Source organism: Lygodium microphyllum, chromosome 5 (genome assembly GCF_053477565.2).
Source record: "Lygodium microphyllum isolate KBCC chromosome 5, Lygodium_microphyllum_v1.1.10, whole genome shotgun sequence".
NCBI lineage: Eukaryota > Viridiplantae > Streptophyta > Polypodiopsida > Schizaeales > Lygodiaceae > Lygodium > Lygodium microphyllum.
In genome coordinates this window covers 69,294,845-69,310,826 of record NC_141139.1, presented here as the reverse complement: position 1 = coordinate 69,310,826, position 15,982 = coordinate 69,294,845, and positions in this window count along the sequence as shown.

Below are 15,982 nucleotides of genomic sequence, written 5' to 3'. Positions count from 1 at the left end.
TGCCAGCAGGCAAGGACACCAAATCCCAAGTAATATTCTTATGCAAGGACTCTATCTCAGATTGCATAGCCCTCTCCTAGGAGTGACTTTCACCCCTATGTATAGCCTCATCATAGGTGAGAGGCTCTCTTGCATCTGTAACCAAGACATAATGCATCAAGGGCTCAAATCTATCGGGTGGATGTCTATCTCTAGTAGACCGTCTCACGGCAGGCTCTGCTGCCTGTCCAACACCCTGGCCATGTGTGCCGATTGTTGCTACAGGTTGACCATCTGGCTGTGCAGGCTATACTAGAGGACGTGGCTCCTCCTGGAATATAACACTGCATATCTCTACCACCTTCTCATGCTGCCTATGCATCTTGTCTTCATGGAAGACTACATCATGGATGCGGATGACCTTTCGTGCCTCCTTCGAGTGGTTTGGATTTCTAGGTTGTAGAGGAGATATGGACTGGGAAACCTCCATCTTATGCGCATCTACGTGTCTTTGGATGTGAGGCATTTTGCCATGTGCCCAAGGACAAGCATAGTAAGGTGGATCCTAAGAGTGTCAAATGCATTTTCCTTGGCTACAGAGATGCAAGTGAGATGGGTTACTGCCTTTGGGATCTAGGAACAGCCTAGCCATCTAAATTCAAATGCTAAAAGTTTTTGGCATGGATGGCGATGACTAGGATTGATTCCTAGACAACTACCAAAGGCCGCTTAACCTAAAGGAATTTAGGTCTGGGTACATTTCACCTAGCAAGGCCAAAGTGAAGTTGAATATTGAAGATGTGGATATTTGCTTCTCTCCCATTATCTAGAGTGGTGGGCAAAAATCGCAAATGATTTGGCATCATATTTGGCTCAGATTTGACACAAAATTTGACTCGAATAGTTGGAACTAAGAATGCCAAGCTCCAACACTTTGCCCCTTTGTAATGACACAATCACTTTTAGATATGTGCGCATTTGTGGATCATTTGCGTATGTTAGTCTATCAATTGGTGATGACATTGACATTGCACTTCAACATGGCAAGGTTAACCATGTTATGATCGCGATGCACTATATCTCCTTCATTATTGGTCAGATTGAGCCCTCCAAGGCCAAGTGCCAGTGGCCTTGATACTAGAGTTTGGAAGTGGGCAAGCTTATATCATACATCCTCATGATATATGATGGATTGTTGTGCATTATAGATGGATGGAAGAAACTTCGATTTGGCAAGCTCTAACCATGATTCCATGTTACCATTGCAATAGGCCACCTTGAATGTCAACTAGTTTATACTTCAACATGGCAAACCCTACACATGTCTTCATGTCACAATGGTAATGCTTTAAGCCCTTTGAGACCAAGTGCTAGTGCCATAGTTTGAAAGATTGAATGGCTTGTCTATATTGGATTTGGCTAGCCCAGGCCAAGTGCTAGCACTTAGTGGTTGAAAGCATGTGTTGAAATGGTAGCCATCAAAATGAATACAAAAATTCATGAAGAGCTTGGTAGGTTTGGGAGGGGGAGACACATTTCTATCATCCAGACATCCCATGGACTTTAAGGATGAAATAGATTGGGTCGAATTCACTCCTTCAAGGCCAAGTGCTGGCACTTGGCCTTACTGTCATGGAATGGAAGATGAATGTTGTATTGGTTGGGTAGTGCTTTTGGTGGACATATCTGCCTTAAGTGTACGATGGCTTCTTTAGCCGGGATTTGGTTGGTGCTGGCCAAGTGTTGGCACTTTGAAATTGAAAGCAGAGACACCTTCTTATCATCCACATGGCTAGATGACTTGGACTATGAGTGTGAAATAGATTGGGCCAGATTTTGTCCTTCATGTCCAAGTACTAGTGCTTGGCCTTATTGCCACCATAGAATGGAAGATGGTCTTATTATCACGTATGCAAATTTTTTTACTATAAGCATGAAATAGATTGGATCCTATTAGTGTAATTAGGAGTGCTTTCTTGCTTGAAAATAGAAACTATAGATATGATACATGATGAATACTATCTATGGTATCCAAGAAAAACTTCTTTATGATTGTTTTCATATAAGTTTATTTCAATGGCTCTTGTGCAAAAGAGACAGGTGAAGAAACCACTACAATTGGAGGTAGTTATGGTAAGTGATCAAGTAAAAAATGTGAATGTTTCAATTGATTGATATAGCAATTTCTTGCACCACCTAGGAGTTTGGGTTTAGCAACAGAGTGCATTTAGCCTCTTGTCTCCTTACAATGATGATTTCATGGATAGTCAAGTAAAATTATATTTTTTAATTTCCTTTTTATATTTCAAGTTTTCAACTAGGGTACAACATGATCTTTCTAATTGTAATCCTGCGACAAGTTTAGCACACTCCAATGGAGCAAACTAGGAGACAAGTGGGGAGTTGATTGACATAATTGAGATCATGAAAGATGGTGACGTGCTATCCAAATGTAGGATTATGGATGTTTCAAGATGTCCACCCATCCCTTTGTACCATACATTTCCATAATCAAGGGTGCATGGCTTGAGAAGTGATATGTCTCTTTTGAAGGTAGCACTAGAGGGGGAGACGTAGTATCCTAAAAAGGGCACTTTCGTTGTGTTGGTTGTCTCATCAATTGGTCACAAGAAGCCAATGAAAGATGATATTTGTGTAGGGTGGGATACCCATTGGCAAGATATGGAGAGGGAGTTTGAGCATGAGTTGAGAGGGAAGAGACATATTGCCATTCTTTCAAATATAATGCTTTTGTTTGGGAAGGGAACCACCACATGGTGGCTTGTTGGATGGAGCTGATCTTAGAGAAGTTTCAAGTCTAGAAGGTTGTGGCACTTGAGGGTTGTTAGCATTGTTTCCCACATTCTACATGCATGTGCGAGTAAGTGTTGACATGTTTGCATCTATGGTTTGATTAAGGGATTCATATGGCATCTCTAATCTTTTTATATTGAAGCTTGAATGAGCATGCAATGATAGTCACAAATCTCAAGGACACGTTGGTCAATACCACCAACATGTGATTGTGACATCAAAATGTTTCTACAACAGCAACCATGGCAGGTGGCCAAGACCTTGGAGACAACAAAGAAGCTTGAATCAAAAGGCACACCATTGTGTTATCTATTGGCTTGAGAGGACACATCACACCTAGTGTATTAGGTATCCTATTTTGAATGCTAGCTTTGTAAAAGTTTCAAGATCAAACATCCTCAATCCTTGGGCATGCAAGTTGAGTTACAAAAGGAGTTACATATGAAGGTATGAGAGGCCACAAAGAATCTTAGTGGGTGGGGGATCAAAAGACAATAAAGGAGCATGAGGTTTTGGAAGATCTGAAGTGCAAGTATAATGATTGTATGTAGAAGGTGAGCTTCTTGCCAAACCTACAAGATAGTACATATGTTTGTGGTTGTTGCATTTTGGGCTATGTACCCTAAAAATGCTTGCTTGGACCTTTTAGGATCCATAGGTTCTCAACATTATCAATCCTTCATTGGGGAGGGAGTGGAGAGAGACTATTCTCATTGTGGTTTAATGGCCCTAAGGCCATAGTGAGACCATTGAAAAATTGAACTTGATTGCAATATCATCAGTTTCCATTGACAAAAAAATCACATGGCTTAGGATGTTGGTTGGAGAGCTCAAGGGTAGTGTGGAGTGCTTTCCGACAAGCACAAATTTGGATTTTAGAGTGTGAGCTCCAACCTAGTCACTTAATTTAAACCAAGGTTTGTTTGTGCGAGTTCTTTGAATTTCCATTTGAATTTGGTTTGGGTGCAGGTGGTTGTCTGGATAGGTGCTATTGGATATGATTGAGAAAAATGTATTGAGGATATTGGAAGATGAGATGAAGTTAGCAGCAACCATTGGGAGTCCATTGATCCTCCCTACCAAGCCCTCCCTCCATGTTTACTTCTTGCAAATTTGCTATGAGGGTAAGAAACATATCTATGGGACAATCAAGAAGGTTTGATCAAAGGACAAGACTAGGAAGAAGGATGATGGTCCTCCACAGTCCTAGTTAGATGTAGGTTCTTGTCAGTTGCTCTAAATGTACTTTGCTACATGGGTGAGTTCTTGTTTTTATTTGTTGTTTTCCTTTGAATAATGGAAATATTGGTATGCGCAAATATCTTTGCCTTTACTTTCCATTGTAGGTACTTCCTACACTTAAGGAATCTCAAGTTGGTAGTTGATTTTTCGGCAGCTTGCGAGCCATGGGTCGACATTGCAAACAAGGAGTCCATCATGTATGGGGAGGATATGGAAGGGATATCCAAGTATGAGATTGATAATTTTCCATGGTGGCTAGACATGCCAAAGCCCAATGTTCTACCTAGTGTGAGAGAGAGAAATTTGATGAGTTCAAAAGGCTTGGGGATGGTTCTCATTTACAAACACAAGGTGAGAATGTCGTGGCCTTTGAACTTTACTTCTATGACTTTGTTATGCATGTCTTTGAAAAACATGTCTCCTTGTTTTTCCTTCTAGGTGGTCCCAAAAGGGGAGAGAGGAGTGCAAAAGGAAAAGAGAAGTTACCACAACAAGGGCAACAAAAAGAGAATGCTAGCAACTCACACATTTGGATTGTTTTTTGGTTGGATTATTATGGTCTTCTTAGTCGGGGTGCTCAATGACTTTGTCAATGAGCCCTCGATAGATTTGCCTTCACACGAGAGTCTTGCTAGAGGTTTACTTCATACATTTCTTCAAATTGGTCTATTTTATAGCTCTTCATTTCTTTTGGTCAATCTTCTATCTTTTTTCTTTTGTAGGGAACTAGTTTGTGCATCCTTATACATCCCACCAAGTGCCCCCATCATACTCTCCTCCAATTGCAAGTCATGATTGTGAAACACCACTCTACTCATATGGGGTTGGTGATTATACTGCCATGGGGAAGGACTTTGCTTGTTCAATACGTAATGAGGACTTTGGAAAGATTCACTCCTTTTTTGGCATAGAAAAGTTGGGGGCTGAGTATAGGAAGAGGAGGAGAGTTGTGGCTTGGTCCGTCAACTTCAATCCTCGTAGATTTTCCTACCAATGCTTCATTTGATAGAGAAGGTATTCCATCCTAGAATAGAGTGACTAAGGATCACATTCATTATGGGCTCGAGGCTGCTTCAACATGCTTGGTTGGTCATTTGTTTTGTGTCTACCTTTGGTGGGTTTCTGTGTGGGTTGAAGTGCTTACGTTTTTTTTTGGTTTGGTGCATGCATTGTTTAAAAATTTTGATGACATTAATGCTTCTATATTGTTCATCCCAAGAACCTATTCGTCATGGATTAAAAGACATGCAATCTATTTGGATTTGGAGATTGTTTGTAGGTTAATTATGGAGGATATTGTTCAATGGTATGAGTTTGAGAAGAGAGAAGAAGAGAAGTGAAGGATGATAAACTTTGCATCTTGTAGACTCCACTCTCCTCATGTCCTAAGCAAAGAAGTTGTCTTGAGAATCTCATCAAGAACTCAAAAAGAGTCCTTATCAAACTTGATCATGAGACTAAGATCACAAATTTTACTTTAAAAAAAAAGATATCTTGAACCCCTCACATAGAGAGCTTCTAATGTGAGGGCATGACCTTGCCCATCTAGAATTGTTGAGATATTTGCAATCACACCTATTGTATCCTCTTTGTATGAGGCAGTTCTAGGCTTAGGACATGCAGGCAGACCGAATCCCATATGCACAGAGAGGAAAACTGTAGCCATCCAACAACTATAAAGCATTGTACTTGACTACCACTTTTCATATAGAATGAATACAATGTTATGATGCTTTGCACTTTCAGTTAAGTGTCTTGTCTTTGTCAGTCCATTACACAAGATTGTCTTTATGAGTCCAAGTTTCCATCTGGGAACCTAATTCACTTGTGTAACAGTTGGTCTCTTCTTGTCTATGTCAACATGATTCTTGTCTTCAGCTTCTATCCTCCATAGCCACTGCCATGCTCTAGATCCTCGTATTTAACAAGAATGAGTTGCATATCACATTTGCCTTTGATAGGAACCAAAGAGCTATCACCTATGAGAATTTACCCATGCATTGAACACATACATGCAATGCCATATGTAGAAGGAGTCATGTGGTGGGAAGTGCCAATGTCTATAACTCACTCAAAAGACTAGGGGACCAACATCACTACATTAGAGGCCATCAGAGGATCATACTCAAAAACCTTCAAATGGAGAGTGGTGGTGAATGAAGGTGCATCCCACCACTCATGAGTCCTTCATCATTTTCTCCTCCTTGGTGTCCTTCTCCTTGTTGGGGAAATCCTTCTCACAATGACTTATCTTGCCACAAATGTGATAAGTAGACTCCCTGGCTTTATCTTGATGAGTCTTCTTATCCTTCTTCTTGTTGATATTCTTCCATTGAATAAATGAATGCATAAAATGCTATGCAATAAGTGTAACTTCCATTTGGCTTCTTGCATAACCTATTGGCCTGTGCGCCTACCCAAAAAGGTTGGAAATGATATGTAGACTGCATAGAACTGTTTGCTGACTTGAGAATAGAAAATATGTAACTAAGCTTAGGAGTACTAAAGTGTACAGTAGTAAGCTATCAATGCCTATATAGGGGATGAATAAGAGTTTCTAACAACTTGTAGTGAATGAAAGCCACTGAACCATAGGAAGCTTGTATGATGGGCAAGCAAAAGAGAAAGGTATTTCCACAAAAAACAATAACAAAGTGAAGGCTTCTGTACAGTTAGTGTATGTTGACTTGTACAATAAGATATCTAGACAAGCCTTGGGGGAATCTTCTTATTTTATATTGATTATTGATTTGACTACAAGAAGAAGATGTGGGTGTACTTCTTTTGTGATAAGGCTCAAGATTTTGGTGAGGTTAAAGAATATATAAAACTTATTCAAGATGAAATAAGAAAAAGTGTAAATAAATTTAGAATAGTTGGTGAGTTCAACTCAAAGGAGTTTGAAGACTTCTGCAAGAGAAATGGGACTAAGCATCAATTAATGACACCTTATACACCTCAGTACAATAGTTAGTGGACCTATGTTGAGAGTCAAGCTCATGAACCTTTGGTTTGGTTTGGTTACCTTAGTTGAATAAGGTTTGGGTCACACTAACTCAACCACAATTACATCTAGGTTACTTTGATTTTGTATGGTTGGTTGTATTGTACACAATTGTCTATGGGAAGATAATGGTAGATGAATAGAGAGCATGGTTGCTCTCCTTATGGCCTGACCTTTGTCCCTCTCTCTCTCTCTCTCTCTCTAATTTCTTTCATAGTATCAGAGCTGACAGTGAACCATTATTGTAGTAGTGTGGCTACAAGCATCAACAAGCACAAGACTATAAACCAAGGATGTTGTAAGGTCATCTGCTGCAACTGTGAGTTTAGACCAAACAAAGCAGCGACAAAGAAATGTGAAGGAAAACCATCCCAAGCTTGGACTTCCATGATAAGCTAGGAGTTGGCCAATGAAGTGGTGGAGCCATAGGGCTTGACGTGTAGACTGATGCAATAGATGAAAAGGGAGACAAGATAGTTGTCAAAGAGCTTGTGGGTTTCCAAATGCTACTGCCAGATGAAGGCGTGTAATTGCTTTGCGTGGCAGGGTCTTGCGTTTCAACTAGCAATGCCAAATTGTTCGTAGCAGAGCAGCACAACAACAACAATAGCCACTCCCAATACTACTACAAATCAAGCGCTCGAACTGACAACATGGCTGCATAAAAGGTCCTCAAAATAGTGAAACCCCTTCTTGCTCAGATACAATTGGAAGAGTAGAGAAAACTGTATCTGAGAAAGAGATTCAATTGCATTCTGCCTTGATTAACACTTTGGGCATCTCAGAGTATTTGTTGTCCTTACCATTCGAAGCATATTAGTTGCATCATCAAGTGGATTCACAGACCATTCCATCTCTCAGATTTCTAAAGCTAGCCCTCAGCTTGAGGAGCTTGATGTGAGTGAATGCCAGAATGTGACTGATGTCTCATTGGAACAAATAGGCTTCAATTGCAAGCATATTACTGTGCTAAAAAGGAACAAGTTTGTTGGACAATATGACCCTCCAAGAAAAAGATTACTGCCTCAGGAATACTCACGAGTTTGTTTCACTGTCAAATGCTCGCACTAACAATGTGTCAAAAGGATCTTTAGAATGTCCAGCAATAGCAAGAAGTTGCGTAAAGGAGGTAGTCTTTGAATACCCTATCCAAAAGCTGCGTAAATGGTAGAAATGGCGTTGTTGAAGGTTAGTAATTGAGGTTTTCAAGCTTTGCAAGCATGTTCAGAAGATTATTGAAATGCAAGTTACAAATCATGTGCATATGATTTTTTTGCAGTCACCATATTAGATTGGAATGCAGGTTTGTTGGAGGCATTATAACTAGGGTTGAATGGGAACAAAGCACATGTATTGACTAAGAATGCAATAGTGTTCATTGCTGAAAATTTTCACTAAAAATTGGTTGCACTACAGATCATTGAAGTGTATTTCTTGCTGGCATTTTGGGGTAATTGAATGTACACATCAAATCTTGTTTTGCAAAGCTGAAGACTTTGGAATGGTAAATACAGGAGAGAAGGATACTATCACCCAAATAGTGGGTGGGAAGCTAGACTACAACAACTTTGTTTTATGGAAGTTCAATATGTTAAAATTCTTAATTAGAAGAGGCTATTGGGATTTAGTCACATGTCTTGAAGATGAGCCCAAGCTATTGGAGGATAGATCTCCAACACATGATCAATTAAAGGCACATAAGACATGGTTGGAAAAGGCTAGCAAGGTCTTGCATTGGTTGTCCTTATGTGTGTCAAACACAAAAGCTATGAAAATTGAAAATTGTACATAACCAAAATCCACTTAGGACTTGTTCATGAAGAATTATGGCCATGTCACTCATGCAAGAAAGACACAATTGAAGCAAAAATTCAGCCACATATCCAAGAATGGAAGGTCTATCGAAGACTATGTGAGTGAGATGAGAACCATTGCAAAGGAACTAGGCTCAATTGGAGCTGAAGTTGAGGATGATAATTTGGTGGCCACTACCCTCCATGGTCTTGGAGAGGAGTATAAGCAGTTTGACACTTCCATATCAGTGCATCAGGAGCATCCTGACTTTGATGAACTTGTGGCACTTCTTTTGCATGAAGAAGTGAAGCTTGAACTCAATACAAGTTCCAATGGATCTAAGAACATCAAGGACAATGTCTTCTATTCAAATCAAAGGGGTAGAGGTGGAAGAGGAAGGTCAAAATTTAGAGGAAGGGGGCTGGAAATGCATGTGCAGCTCGTGGAAAGCAAGGTGTTGGATGGCAAAATAGGCAGCGTCAAGCAAATAGAGGTGCTTCTAATGCTCATGGAAGAGGGGGTTACTAATCTAGAGGTAGAGGTACTTGGCAACAGCCTCAAATGAGCCATGGACAACAATAAAATGTAGAAAAGGATTGTCATTATTGTGGCAAATATGGGCATTTAGCCAAAGATTGCTATGAGAAGCAGAACAATCAGAGAAAAAGAAGAAGGAAACATGGTAATTATGCCTCTTCAAGTGGTATACAGGAGGATGATAGGTTGTTTGCTATGCAACATGCGAAGAAAGGATTGCCTACACAAGGCAAAGTAGATGATATATAGTATATAGACTCAGGGGCATCTAACCACATGACTCCTCATGGAGAGTGGTTTGACACATTGGTAGAAGGTGCTCATGGATATATTTTCATAGGGTCGCATGACAATGTTGCAATAAGGGACATTGAGATATGGCATAAAAGGATTGGTCATGTAAATGTTCAAAAGCTGAAAAATATGCAACGTAAGAAAATTGTACTGGGACTTCCTACGTTCAAGCATGTGGAATTGGGACATGTATGTCAATCATGTCAATTTGGGAAGCGATCAAGGTTTCTGTTTATGAGGTATGTAAGCACCACTACTACACCATTATAGATTATACATTTTAATGTATGGGGACCCTCATAGAATGCATCTCTTGGGGGATCATGCTACTATGTGTCATTCATAGATGACTATAGTAGTTACACATGGTTGTATGTGCTGAAGCACAAGAGTGATGTCATGGATGCTTTTCAGGACTTCAAGAGACATGTGGAGAAAGAATTGGCTTGTTACATCTCATGCTTGAGATCTAATAGTGGTGGTGAATATGTCTCTAAAGACTTTGACAACTTCTTGGTAGCCCACGGGATAAAGAGGCAATTGACATGCAGGTACACACCACAACAAAATGGTATGGTAGAAAGGAAAAACAGGGTGATCATGGAATCGGCTAGAGCCATTTTGAATGAGAAGAGCCAACCAAATGCATATTGGGCAGAAGTTGCAATGACTGTTGTGTATGTCATGAATTGTACACCAAAAACAGGGATACATGAGATGACTCCTCATGGGAGGCTTTATGGGATAAAGCTTGACATTAGCCATCTTAAGGTCTTTGGATGTTTCACATATGTACATGTTCTAGATGAGAAGAGGAAGAAGTTTGATCCAAAGGCAGAAAAATACCATCTTTATTGGGTATGCACAAGATATGAATGCTTACAAATGCTACAATCGTTCTACTCATGAGACATTGGTCTCAAGAGATGTTGTATTTGAGGAGCTGAATTCATGGCATGAGAAGAAGACCATCTTAATGGATGATGATGATGTTTGTTAGGAGACTTATGTACATGAAGGTACAAATGAGAGTGCAAAATTTTTTGGACCATCTAAAGACGCTATTACATCAGTTAGTCCTTAGACAAGTAGATTGAGGACTTCAACATCTTTATCCACTGACACGAATATGTCAGTGAGGGGGAGAAATGTGGATAAAGGCAAATGAAAACTTGATGATGTTACAAGGACACTTAATTTTGGTTATGATTCACTTGGCACACTAAGATCTTGGATAGTGAGTTTGGCATTCCATTAGTTGTGACTCCTGGTGTGAGACATAGATATGTACCACCTCATGAGAGAGTAGAGTCTCATACTGCACCTTAGTTGAGGAGATAAAAAAGAGTTAGAAAGAATATGGATAGGCTTACATACAGTGGCTACATAGTGAGGCACTATGCATATATAGCAAAAGTGACTAGCTCCAAGGAACCCAAAAAGTTATTTGAAGCTATTTTGGATGATCATTGGTGTAAGGCAATGGATGAGGAATATTCAGCATTGGTTGAAAATGAAACTTGGGATTTGGTTGATTTTCCTGAAGGAAAAATGCCTATTGGTTGCAAATGGGTATACAAGGTGAAGTGCAAATCAGATGGCACATTGAAAAGATACAAGGCAAGACTTGTGGCAAAAGGGTATGCACAAGGCAATACTTGTGGCAAAAGGGTATGCACAACAATATGATCTTGATTATGAGGAGACGTTTAGCCTTGCTGAAATGGCAACCGTGAGAACAGTGATTGCATTGGCAACATCTAGAGGATGGAGTATGTATTAGATGGATGTGAAGAATGATTTTCTCAATGGTGATTTGGTTGAGGAAGTATACATGGATCAGCCTGAGAGCTATGTACATCCTGATTTTCCTACATGGGTGTGTAGATTGAAGAAAGCACTGTATGGGTTGAAGCAAGCACCTAGATCTTGGAATGCTAAGATAAGTGCATGCTTACAAAATCTTGGTTTTACTATGGGCAAGGCTGATCATAGCCTATTTACAAAGAAGACAAGGGCTGGTTATGTGATATTAGTAATCTATCTGGATGACTTGATCATTACAGGTGATGATGCCACGGGAATCGGAGAGATCAAGGGAATGTTACATGCTAAATTTTAGGTCAAAGATTTGGGCGAAATGAAGTATTTTCTTGGGATTGAGGTTGTTTCTACACCTCATGGTACTTGGTGGTTGCAAAAACAATATGCACAAGACATGTTAAGCAAGTATGCTATGTTGGATTGCAAGTCTTTGAGCACTCCATTGGAGCAAAATGTTAAGCTACTTGTAGATGTTGGGCATGACATTGAGAATGTCAATATGTATAGAAAGATGGTGGGTAGCCTGATTTACCTTACCATTACTAGACCGGACCTTAGCTATTCAGTTGGACTGATTACCCAATTCATGCAGAAGCCTAGGAAGCCTCACTTGGATGCAATGAGGAGGATCTTGAGATATGTGAAGGCTACATCTGATTATGGTCTCTTCTATGAGCATGGTAAGCCTTTTGGAGCTTACATGATATGCAGATGCTGATTGGGAAGGAACTGCCTATGATAGGAGATCTACTAGTGGGTATGCATTTTCCCTTGGTAGTAGTATGGTCAGCTGGAGCAGTAAGAAGCAACCTACAGTTGCACTCTCTAGGTAGAATATAGGGGTGGTGTGTTGAGATTTGCAATCACATCCATGCTGCCTCTTTGTAAGAGAAAATGGGCTGAGGACATGCAGGCTGCAGGAATCCCATAGGCATAGAGAGAAAGACTGTGGCAATTACCCATCTCTATATAACATTGTACTTGGTTGTCACTTTCATATGAGATGAATGCAATGCCACTGTCATTTTTCTTTTCAGTTTAGTGAACCTACTGCTTGGTTTGTGTCATTCAATTAAGTCACATTGTCTCTATCATGTCCAAGTACATATGAGTTTGGTCTATGTCTATGAGCCACCAAAGCTGCCATGCTCTAGATCACGTGCTTTCACATGGTATCAGAGTGAATATGAGCATGGCTTAGCATGTCTTGTGTCCTCTCTCAGCTCTCTCAGCTCTCGTCCATCATTGGCTAGCTCAAGGCTAACTAATGACCTCATTTCTCAACTCTACCTTCAGCAATCTGCCATGGCAACCATAGCCACATAGTATCTACCTCTGATGGAGCTCTCAAATCTCTTGATACAAGCCATAAATCAACACACTTCCTTCTAGAGAGTTGTTCCTCTGCTCAAGGCGCTTCTTTTTGGCACTTCAAATGCTAACTTTGGTAATCGTATGCTCCATCATTGAAAAAATCTGACCTCGTTGCCTATTTGCACCTATAGTTTGTTTGTATGCCCTACGTAGTCCATACATGCAATGATCTTGTCCAAGATCATAGGGATTTGGAAGCCCATCAGCCAAGCTTCATTCCCATATAAAAATTTGTGGAAATGGTTGAGTATACAACTGCACACAGAGTGAAAAACCAGGCTGCCCCTAGAAACCCTAATGCAGACTCCATAGCAAAAACTCAAAAGCTTCATCTCTCCTTCATTTTCTCTCTCTTGCCACTTAAATCAATCTCCTGCTACTCTGATTTGACATCCTACTCAGTTCCTAGCAATTACTTTGGCATCAAATCAGCAAGGAGACATTGTACTTGGTTATCAATTTCATATGAGATGAATGCAATGTCACTATCATTTTGCTTTTCAATTTAGTGTACCTGCTGTCTGGTTTGTGTCCTTCAGTCAAGTCACTTTGTCTTTGTCATGTCCAAGTACATATGAGTTTGGTCTATGTCTATAGGCCACCATAGCTGCCATGATCTAGATCCTGTGTTTTCACATGGTGCACTTTTGCTGCATGTGAGGCAGCATAGCTCATGAAGCTTCTTGATGATTTGGGTATGTAGGAAGTCAGACCTGCCACACTCTATTGTGACAACATGAGTAGTGTACTCCTAGCCAGTAATGTTGTCTATCATGCTAGGACTAAGAATATTGAGGTACATTATCACTTTATTAGAGAAAAAGTGATTATAGGTGACATTGATTTGGTCCATGTGAGGACAGAAGACCAAGTTGTAGATATCTTTACCAAGTCATTGGGTAAAGATAAGTTTGTGCATTTTAGAGAGCTACTTGGAGTGAAGTAACACATTTGAGCTTGAGGGGGAGTGTTGAGAGTCTAGATCATGAACCTTTGGTTTGGTTTGGTTACCTTAGTTAAGTAAGGTTTGGATCACATTGACTCAACCACGGTTACATCTAGGTTACTTTGATTTTGTATGGTTGGTTGTATTGTGCACAATTGTCTGTGGGAAGATAATGGTAGATGAATAGAGAGCATGGTTGCTCTCCATATGGCCTGTCCCTCTCTCTCTCTCTATCTCTCTCTCTCTCTCTCTCTCTCTCTTATTTCTTTCAACCTATAGGTGATGTGTCTTCTACTGTCAGTCCTTGGATAGGACTACTGCACAGTTTCATGGTTCTACGTCCCCACTGACACAAATATATTAGTGAGGGGGAGATTAGGTAAAGGCAAAGAGAAGATGTTTGATTATGTTACTGACCACTTACATTATGATATGAGTGGCCTCACAGTGACAATATTTATAGTGAATTAAGTGTACCGTATGTTATGACAACTGGGATAAGGTGAAATAGGTATGTACTGCCTCATGAGAGGTAATTGCATAGTGAACCACAGTTAAAGAGGTCAAAAAGGGTTAATGGCCCTATTGATAGGCTAACTTACACTGGGTACTCAGCTAAACTTTTTGTTTACATGACTAAAGTGATGAGTCATAAAGAGCCTATGAAGCTCAATGAGGTAGTTGGAGATGAGAACTAGTGTGCTACCGTGGATGAGGAATACACATCATCATTGGCTGAAAATGACACATGGGATTTCGTTAGTTTGCCTATAGGCAAAACACCCATTGGATGTAAATGGGTTTACAAAGTGAAATGCAAGAAGGCACATGGATTATTGAAAAGATACAAAGCCTGGCTAGTTGCTAAGGGTTATGCAAAACAATATGGCTTGGATTATGAGGAGAATTTTAGCTTGGTTTCAAAGATGGCAACTGTGAGAAGCGTCATTGCTTGCATCTTCAGTGGTTTACTCCTAATCTTATAATCAAACTCAAATAACCACTTTACTAAATGGTCAAGGGGCTGCAGTTTTTTTAGCAATGGTCTAAGTGCTTTCGCCTTCGTGAAAAATACCACCTTCTCATCGAGAATATAATGCTAAAAATTTCTTCTTGGTGAAAACCATTACAAGGCACAATTTCTCCATGTACATACAGTTGACTTTAGATATTCCCAACTTTTTGCTAGCAAAGGCAATTTAATGATACCAATTATCTTTCCAAATTGGATTAAACAATAGCTGATACTATGCGTTGTTGCTATTGAAAATATATAGAAAACTTCACCTCTTCTAGGTGCTTTTAGGATTAGCACTTTCACTAATTCATGCTTCACATCCTCAAAGGATACTTGATAGGCTTCATTCCACCCACGTAAGTTACTCATGAATATATGTGTGCATTACGTGGATTCAAATAAGGTATTTTTAAAATACAAATTTTATACATTTTTTACATACAGAAGGGTGTAATATAAAGGAGTTATTTATAGATTGAATAGAAAAGGGTTATGTTTTATTCATGAAAATTCCACTCAAACAGATAGTTAAAGGATATGAGGTTTGTCAATGGCAACACTCTATCTGCCACTGCGTTGATAAATCTTCAGTAATATCCTAGTGATAATAGAAAGTTGTGCACCTCTTTTAGAGTACATGGTGGGCTCATAGCAACCATAACCTTTATCTTTTCAAGGTTAGTCGCAATACCAACAAAACTAACCACATGGCCTAGTAACAACCCATAGGGTACCCCAAAGGCGCACTTTCATGGGTTAAGGGCAATGCATAATTGTCTACAATGCTTAAAGCATTTCCTTAGAATGACGAGTTGTCTTTTCCTTGTGGTGGCTACCCCAAAATCATCAATAAATACTTTTAACTCCTCTAGGGAGGTATCACCAAAAGTCTTATCAATCGTTGTTCATTGCCAAGAACCAGGCGCATTGCATAGACCGAAGGCCACCACATGATATGTAAAAGTACTTAAGACAGTGATAAATGTTGTTTTCAACTTGTCTTTCTTATGGAATAGCCATTTGGGTGTATCCAACAAAGCAATCCATAAATTAATTACTCTCCCTACTAGCTACTAGTTGATCCAAAATCTGATCAATAAATGGTAATGGATAGTAATCCTTAACCATCTACTTATTGAGCTCTCTAAAATCTACG